General features: G+C 40.4%; 1 protein-coding gene across 2 annotated transcripts in view; it reads right to left on the bottom strand.

Annotated features, from left to right (window-relative positions):
- The window catches only part of LOC119657870 (sex peptide receptor), a 490,494-nt gene extending 481,560 nt beyond the window's left edge, over nucleotides 1-8,934 (bottom strand). Inside the window, exon 1 of one of the 2 annotated variants that reach the window (XM_038064997.1) lies at nucleotides 8,407-8,934. The gene's annotated coding sequence lies outside the window, so the exon portion shown is untranslated. The remainder of the gene's footprint in view (nucleotides 1-8,406) is intronic. The other variant, XM_038064996.1, reaches the window with a different exon arrangement.
- Between the last annotated feature and the right edge of the window lie 1,047 nt (nucleotides 8,935-9,981).

The raw sequence follows: 9,981 nt of genomic DNA on the forward strand, positions 1-9,981 counted from the left end.
CCATGACTGTCAGGTTGTGGATAAAATTCGGCTCAATAGGTTATGGTGGGCGGGTCACCTGACGGCATGAGTCTATGGTAAAAAAAGCGCTAGACCGAATACTGGTTCTTGTGACTTTGATGATGATGATGATGTCAAGTGCATTTTCTAGGTGAGTTTTTCTTTGGGATATAATCCTCTAGCCAATTACATCAGGCTACCGTCATGGCAGATAATAAATTGCCTCTTTTGAACTTGAAAAGCAGAGAATGGGATCCCATGTCGAAAGTGACTTTAGTCCATCAGAAGATCAACATGTGGAAAGCAAAACCCAATCATCAAGACCATATAAAGAATTTGTTATTACCAAGCATTAACATCGAAGCCTTCAACAAATGGTTGATTTTACGATACTGAAGCAGTCCGCACTTCAATTCAGGATGCTTGGTTCTCACAAAAAAAATGATAAACAAGGCATACTTGATGACCCTGAATCAGTAGCTCCAGCTGTAAGTAATGCGAACTCCGGTTGCACACTTTGCAACTGACTAAATTACACCCGCAAGTAGGATGCTGTGCTGCACCAAGTAAACCAATCGTCTTAACTCCTTTTACAAAATTCACCGTCAAGTGACACATTGTGACAAACTACCGTCCTTATTATAAGCACTATATACTCCACAGAGAATCTTGGAAAATGATCAGGCCACACACCTGTGGGTTCATACTGCTGCCACCGACCACAGTATTAATCGCAATAGACTCGATCTAGTTCTGCTCTTAAGGATGAACGAGTGTGCTACATAAGCGATGTAGCCGCGGACCAGAGCACTATTGAAAAATAACAACAAAAATCGTACGGCCCCTTGGCGCGGACGATATAACGCAGACTTCAAGACAACGAAAGCAGCAAAATTTACATAAGCTGAAGACGCTCAATCTTAGCCCCGGACCACTGTGCTTACGTCTGAAGAGTCCTGTCCGGTAACAGTCTGGCCTAGTGAGCTCTACTGCAGATTCACTGCACTGTTTTCGTTTCAAACCACCACGGCAATGAGGATGATGAATCGAAGAGTTTCCTGGCTGGATAACCGGAAATGCTAGCAAGATCTTAGAAACCATCAGTATAAAGCATGATAAGATTGACCAGCCGGATACAAACTTGGTAACAAAAGCTTAATCTGAGCTAGAAACTGGAGTTCTAAGCAAACTTCATTAGGACTACAGGAGACCAAATGGCTTAAAAGCAAAATCAATGACGACAAGTCACACACAAATTTACCAGCAGAAAGTTAGGATGGCCATTGAGAATATATGGCCTTTATCACAAAAACGAACGCTTAGCTTATTAATTATATTCACCAATTGAAGAGAAATAGGAAACCAAGGAAGATGTATTCTGCTCTTTTGGACGGAACTGCTAATTGCTAATTGGAAGTTTCAAAGCGAAGGTTAGAAAGAAGGAGACCTAGAGTGCAAAATTTAGTTTTCAATAATTTCGCCACGGTGAATTGCCCTATAAAATTCCTTTTTTCTCGGTGGACGGTGTAGAAGTGAATCGCGTAATCAATTGAAACGATACTGAACTTCATCAGCAGATCATCAAATCTATCGGCTTATTTAAAAATGTCACTGACAGTCTCTCCTTCACGCAATGCCGACACCATTTGCTATCTCATCAGGTATCAGAGTTAAGAAGTTTGTGGACATTTTTGTCGCATTCGGTTGTATGTTGCACCTTTTGGCAACATATCATTGCAGGGCAGAGATATCAATGCCCCTTACGAAGGTAAACATGGAATGAAGTAATGTCTTCCTCCGGACAAATAGCAAGCGAATGGTAAAGAAAATGTAATTTTTGGACCAAAAGTCTTTCGACAACTTGCTTAAAAGCCACTAGCATCAGATCGTGGCCTACCACTAGCAATGGTCAAATAGAATTTAGCGTTGCGGGGTACCTACTACTACGTTGCTCAAACCCTCAAACACGGTTATCCAATGAGAACAGCTCTGCTTCCATCATCTAAGGACGCGTTCGTTGAATCACTAGACATACCTGTGTCGACGATAGGGAAGGCGGTTGAGATTGGTGAGTGCGCGGTGAATTTTTCCGACACTCAAAACCTTTATCATGTCAATACATTGTTCATTAAACGATTCTCTCTTCTTTCTAAGTTCATATTGCATTAATGAGATGTAAATTGACTATATGTTAATAAATTATCACCATTTTCTTACTCTCGTTGGCAGCAAAGTCATTCCCAACAGGAAAATTGGAACTCAATCAATTAACGATCGCTACGAGAGTTGAAGAAACATGGAACCAGGCCAAAAATATAATCTGCTAAACAACTTAAAGAACCGGTCGGTTCACCAATCCCAGTAAGTGACTCATCCTCTGAGATAATTAATTGGCTTTAGAATGTCGATGTCCATGGGAAAAGCGCCTTGAAGACAGGTTTATGATAGAAGCAGGAACTTCCTCTATCATAAGTGTCCCGTCAATAAAACGATGGCAAATTTACAAATTTATAAAGGGTCGTAGTTACTGACAGCCCCTGCTTGCATTTGACAAGTCGACATAGATCTCTCTCGTCAACCGGAATGTCCAGTTTATCCTAAAAACAAACTGGACATTCGAATTGATAAGAGAGATCTAAGTCGACTTGTCCAGAGCGAACACCAGCCCACCCAAGAAACCAAATATTTCTGCTCGCCGACTGAGTCTAAATAAGACAGAAATTTTTGTGACCAACCCCATTCAAAGAGATACTATTACTGCCACGGACCTGCCGAGAACTAAGTGACGAAAACTTTCTAGCCGAACAAATTACGGCTACCTAAATGAACAAAGGATAAAAGCGAATAAAACGAGTACATCGTTTGATGGAAAGGTTTTTTTCATCCCATTCATAATATCTGTATCAAAAAAGGGCTGTTTTTAATAAATGTGAATGTTCTGTGTTGAAGAAGTCAGGATTGGATCAGAACAGAGCAGACATCGGTTTTCAAATGTCTATTATAAGGTCAAAACTAAAATAATGTTTTAAACTAAATAAATAAACTAAAATCTAAAAAAAGCACTATATGCTAGAAATAAGGGAACTATTGGAGATATTTCTAGTATATCACTAGTGTAATTAGGATCCTGGGGGTTCAACGTGAGTGCCTGCCGTGTAGGAACAATCAATTTAGAGATCACAAACAGCATTCATACCAGTGAATACAAGGCCTATCGGCCAAATCGTACAGTGCAACTCCACGCTTGAGCCCTTAAGGAGCTCTGCCCTGAATATGGGTACAACCAAAAAAACACCAGAACACTCTCACAAAGGGGCCAACCGCAAATAACTGAGCTGAGAACATATCCCCAGAAGTTCGCCTGAAGCGTATACTCCCGGTTCCCATGGTATCTCCATGGTAGAATTACTGAAAACTATAGTCTCGAGGCATTTATTAACGGCAATTGGCTCTTAAAACTCGCGTATAACCGAAAAGTTTTGATCTGTTTGCCATTATAGTGTATGGAATTAGACTTAGAATATTTGCCCATCAAATCCATCAGTATTTAAGTGCAACTCAAACCAAGCACCTGTCGCTGGTTGAGAACAGGATCAAATCCCCTGATACTTTGTCCTTTCCAATGTTATTTTCAAAAATCACGTGCCTTCAATCAAATGCATTTAAAACTTGCTACAGAATCGATTTCAAACTCTAGGTATCAATCAATGTCAATGTCACTAACAGGCTCCACTGCGATCGAGTAAAGAAAAATCGAGTTAAATTGTATTCCATCTTTCTACCTCTCATAGAACCAAATTCCATGTTGACCCGCAACTGCAGACAGATTAATATGAGTCTAGGAGAACGTTTTCTTGTCCCTCCATTTTAGCGAATATCTGCATTCCTATCTTATACACCGACTTCTTGTGCCACTATTGATTGCAACTTCATCTGCAGAACAGATCTCTTATTGACCCTACAATCTGCCTTAGGTCATTAGGAAGAATCCTCACCTGCACGAGCAAAAATACGACAACATTCTTCAGACACCTGTTGGTATTCGCCACTTTACATGGTCCCTAAGTCCAATGGCGAATACAAACCTTGTGGCGATTGCATACGTTTAAACGCCAATGCTCCGCTCTATTCATCCACGATTTTGCACACCCTATCGTAGTCTGTCGTATTTTCTCTACCTTGAACTTATTCAAGGCATATCATCTAACTCGTGTAGTTTCCGAAGATGTTCCACCTTTTGGAATCTGGACTTTTGAACTGTGTAATACGACGCATACCTCTCAGAGATTTATCCACTCTGTATTACGAAATCTCTTCTTTTTTAAGGTTATTAAAATCGGTTTACTGTCTGTCTGTCTGTCTGCCTGTCTGTCCGTCTGTCAGTCCGTCACACGCATTTTTCTCGGAGACGGTTATAGCGATTGACACCAAATTTGGTTGAAAGGTGGGAACTGTGAACGCTCACGCATACAGCGAATTACATCCTTTTACGTCGAATTTAAGGGGGGGTCCCCATACATGCAAAAGGGGGGTGTACAATTTTTTTTCATCAAATATAGTCATGTGGGGTATCAAATTAAAGGTCTCGATTAGTACTTTTAAAAGGCGGTCTTAGTTTTGACATTCGTTGGAAAGGTGGGGAGCGCGGGGGGTTGAAAGTGATCACTTCTTTAAGAGGGCCATTCTCAGAAACTACCACACCGAAAAATCTGAAAAAAATCAGGGGGCTGCCAGTTAATAATAGTATTTTACTACAATTTTTTGTAATTGGTTCGAAACCCCCTTAAGTTCATCCTAGAGCAATGATATTGAGCATGATGTTACCAAGTTTGGTGGAAATCGCACTATTACTAACAAAGTTATAATACCTCAAATTTGGTGCTTCTTTGAAAATTGAAGACTATGAATGTGAATATCACCCGAAAGTGGATACTCTCACATAATATATGGATATATTACGTGCTACGTACTAAGAAATACACAAAACTTTCGTACCTGAAACGTCCAGCTTCCGGTTTCGCGACTTGTTTTGTATATCTGGATGACGTTCTTGCCGCCTATTCGTCTTAGTCTGAGCATTCACAGCACCTCGAGTGCATTCCAACGTCTCATTCAGGTGGATCTAGTACTCGACGATGAGAAATGTAAATTCATGTAATCGCAGTTGAAATCCCTCGCCCAACTAATAACGCCTGAAGGCAGCAGGGCCCAGTCAGTATATAAGCAATTTCGAGCTTCCCGCTTCCGAAAATGGTTGAGCATCTGAGAAGGATGTCTCTCGTCGTTTCTTGCCCCAGGCCGCATACCAACAAACGATCCTTAAAGCTTACCTGTCTGGACCAAAGACCAATGAGTTGTCCAGGCGTTGAAGACCACCAAGCATCTGCTGCCGTAGGTGCTGCTTTTCACTAAAAGGTGAGTCAAATCTGGCAGCCGTTGAGCTTCTTTTCCAAACAACTCAACCGAGATCAGAACTACAATGCCTATTATAGTGAGTTATTAGCCACGCATCACGAAATAAAATACTTCCCGTATTCCCTTGAAGGCAAGTCGCTCATAAAGTTCATAAACCATAAGCCATTCACCGTTGCTTCGAAACAGAAGTCCAACAGCGACTTCCCCCGACAATTCTGGCACCTGAGCTCTATCAGCCAGTTCCCTTCAAGACGTATCTGGAAAGGAGGTAGCAGGAAGTAGTTGCCAATGCTTTGAAACGTGTTGGAGAGGTCAACCACGCCACCACTTCCTTCAGGGCCTCAGGACCAACTCCAAAAACCCATCTAGGAAGTTTTCTATCTTTGGCTTAACGAAAGCTCCGTACGGCATTTTAATTTTATAAACATATCATAACATAATTTTATTAACAATTAATAAATAAACTCAATATTTATAAAAATAATTATAAGTGTCATAGCAGCTTCCCTAACAAAGCCAGAAAATGGACCCACATAACTTTGTACGACTGAAGTGAGTCATAAACTTCTCCTAAAATACTATAGAAAATAGAAACGCTATAATTTTTTATCCATCTGGTGCGTAGCATCTATGCATTATTTCAAGGATGTTCGCATCCCACATCCAACCATTTGTTGAAAAGTGTCAATTTCCTACGAAACTCTGGTCCGTTGAGAAAATATAGAAGATGTCCCCTATTAAACTAAGTATTTTACCTTGAATGCTACCATAAAGTTTAGAGCCACTTTAGAGAGTTTATTATTATCGACCTAAAGTGCAACATGCACGTTTGCTTTAAAGCGTAAGAAATTTTTTTTTGTATTTTTAAAGCCCATGAAAGTTTGAATCAGCGATTTATCTCCATTATTTTCAGATATTTCTTTATTACAATAGAAACTTAGAGCCAGCGTACTATATTTTGCTGCCCTTATTTTATCCCAAACGAAATACCTTATCCTAGAATCCACGGTTCCAGAAAACGCATAGCATGATCCCTCAAGATTTACTATGTATATATCACGGAAATTGAACATAGGAACCTGGCCAAAACTGAAAGCTTTTTAATGTCTATGCGGGCTTCGCCATGCCAGAGTTATATTGCTGCCATTGAACCCCTTAAAGAAGAATAATGTCCTGAAGAGTCAAAGCCTTACATGGAGTATGCAAGAATCAGGAGTCAGCTACGAAATTGACTGAGGATAAAATGAACTGAATTACGGAAAATAGTGCAGATAAATGAATCTTGAAGTTTAAAGTATTCTATAGCATCTTTGAACAATCGTTCCACCAAAAATACAGAAACAATGATAAACAAACATGGACCAATTAAAGTTCCTAAAATAGGGAGAAATATGGTCGACAACAATTTTCTATTTGCTCCGTTAATGGTTGATGTCGGATGGCTATATGCCTCTCATTTTAAGGTAAATCCTTGCGTGACTCGAATAAATTTTTGGGCTTTAACCATTATCACCCCTATTTTCGCAATTCCGAATAGAAACGAACATCCATTTCGGTGGAACATTTAAAGGCTTTAAATGCCTGCGGGTTTTTAGATAAGTTTAATTATTTGTATCAAACATCAGATTCGGTTCAAGCCAAACTTCTGTAAATGTTTTGTAGATTAAAAAGGGTGCAAATGCAAATGATAAAATCTTGCATCTGCTCGGAACATACAAATGTATGGACATCTGTAGTCTGTGAAGACAAACCGTTTTCAGTTTTGTTAGGTGGGGGTTGACATTTATATAAGTCGGACCTGTTTTACTTTTCCCATGAGCACCACATTACTGTGGTATGCAGAGGAACGACGTTCGAGAAGTTGTATCTTTTCCAAACGCGCTAAAGTCACTATATTTGGCTTATTCCTGTTAATTTACTCTAACACTTGTTGCAGGGCATTAAAGCAAACAAGACACTTAGCACACTTTAACCTTTAACCACCATGAGAGTTACTCATGATTGCACTTTCCATATTAGCCCACACATTTGCATGCCACATGTTAAAACACATGCAACGGGGAACTCGGCTTTCGCCTGTACCTTCAGAAACCAACCCTAAATCTACAATTCCACCGTACAACCACACCAAGCATATCTGTTTTGCATACGAATTGTTGGAGAAGTAATCTATTCGCGAATATCTTGGAGCTACGAACCCGCTGAAAGGAAAGACAGGAGTAAACGACCTTTCGATGTCAACAAAGAAGAATAATAGTTCACATTGCTTTGAATTTTAGGGGAATCTTTCCAGGAGTGGTGTCTCTAGCGAATGCTGCTTCTTTGTTTCGCTCCTACGCGTCATCATCAAGTTGTTACCCATTTAGTGAATGCAGGAATTGGGTCAGAGTCTGCTTTGCAGCAGGAAGTTTCATTGTTAATGGCTTTTATTGTGATTATGTTGATCAGCGTGCAGTATCTAGAGTTTAGGTGATGCAACGCTTCCATAAACGATCCTGATCGAAAAGTGCAGAAGAAGGCAAGGATGCAAATGTACGAACAACAAAGAGTCTGGACTTGTCCTATTTTTCGTGACAGTTTAAAGCTAAAAATTTATCTCAAAGGTAAACAGATTGCACGGAATTGATACCCTTAGAGGATGCAAAGACCAGCCCCACATACGAAACGGAATATATCCATGCTTTTTGTTGACGTTTAATTAGTTTCTAGACAAAAGTAGGGCTGATTACTTTAGCCCGAATTCTGTAAGGATTCAGCCCGCATTATTTCGATTTCTATTCAAATGAGAATGGGGATTTATCTTATTCCCAATGAATTTTTCAATGCTTTTCTGAGGTTTAGATCCTAATCATCAATACTGTATACAACCGAGAGTAGGTTTCCTGTTTTCTGAAATTTCAAAAGGGGGTTAAGAGATTTTCCTACATAGTTAAAACAAAGACAGATACCACAATGTTACGCTACAACGAAGAATACAAAGTCAGTAATTACCTTCGTCAGAGAACAATTCAGTCACGAGGCGTAAACCACTCCATCTGCTTTAAACCAACTGTCACACTACTCGTACTTCACTCAGAATGCAACTGCACAAATGACACTATCATACACCCACTATCGAATTGTCGGAATGCACAGTTAGTATGCAACAACGCTTCAAAGGGAAACTCTCAGCATTTTCCACTCACCGAACCATTATCACATAATAAAAGGAAACTGCACACATTTCAAATCGCTCCAAACAACGAGCTGCCGCGGAATGCCACCAAGTCTATTTTTTCCCCCAAAAAGATTTTCACGAACACTTTCCACTAATTGCAGCAACTTGAATACGATTCAAGGGAGAGTGTCTTGATCGCGTGAATAATTCCGATAAACTGAAATCAAAAATGAGCCGGCTTCGGAAAATCTATTCACTACCACGACTGCAGCCTTCAGGCTCACTCGCAAGTGAAATACTGCCAAATGGTGGCTCAAGATAACAGAGAAAAGCCTTCCTTTCACTTGCCGGCTACCTAACGACGAATTTTCCACCTCTTTCCATTTCCACCCACAATAATATCAACATTGGCGAAAGACTACCATCACAACGTGGCTTTTCTAGACTTAGTATCAGACATGAATTGGGAACAGTTTTCCCTTATAGTGGGCGCAAGGAAAATTCTGAGCTTTTCCCCTAGTTTCAGGAAAGCTCATTTTCCCGATAATTAGAGGAAAGCGTAATGTTTCAGTACAATTGTAATGGTAAATTCTGTACTCGTGTTAGAAATGAACATTCAAGTTTCTAACATAGTCGTATTCCCTGTCTTCGAAAATATTCTTTCTGTAAACCGAGATACATTCATGTTATTTTCCTAAATACTTTAAAAATTCGGTATATGAAATTTTAGACAATATTAAGACAATATTAGTAACTGCCAGTTTCGCTCAGAGAAGAATCAACCCATCAAATACTACCCTATTTCTGCTCTGAAACCATAATCATCATCAACGGCGCAACAACCGGCATCCGGTCTAGGCCTGCTTTAATAAGAAACTCTAGACAACCCGGTTTTGCGCCGAGGTCTGCCAATTCGATATCCCTAAAAGCTGTCTGGCCTCCTGACTTACGCCATCGCTCCATCTTAGGCAGGGTCTGCCCCGTCTTCTTTTTGTACCATAAATATTGCCCTTATAGACTTTCCGGGCTGGATCATCCTCCCCCATACGGATCAAGTAACCCGCCCACCGTAACCGGATTTTATCCACAACCTGACGGTCATGGCATCGCTCACAGATTTCGTCGTTATGTAGGCTACGGAATCGTCCAACCTCATGTAGGGGGTCAAAAATTCTTCGGGGGATTCTTCTCTGGAACGCGGCCAAGAGTTCGCAATTCTTCTTGCTGAGAACCCAAGTCTCTGAGGAATGCATGAGGACTGGCAAGATCATTGTCTTGGACAGTAAGAGCTTTGGCCGTATGGTGACACGTTTCGAAACGGAACAGTTTTTGTAAGCTGAAATAGGCTCTGTAGGCTGACAACAACCATGCGCGGATTTCATCATCGTAGCTGTTATCAGTTGTGATTT

Source organism: Hermetia illucens, chromosome 5 (genome assembly GCF_905115235.1).
Source record: "Hermetia illucens chromosome 5, iHerIll2.2.curated.20191125, whole genome shotgun sequence".
In the NCBI taxonomy this organism is placed as follows: Eukaryota; Metazoa; Arthropoda; class Insecta; order Diptera; family Stratiomyidae; genus Hermetia; species Hermetia illucens.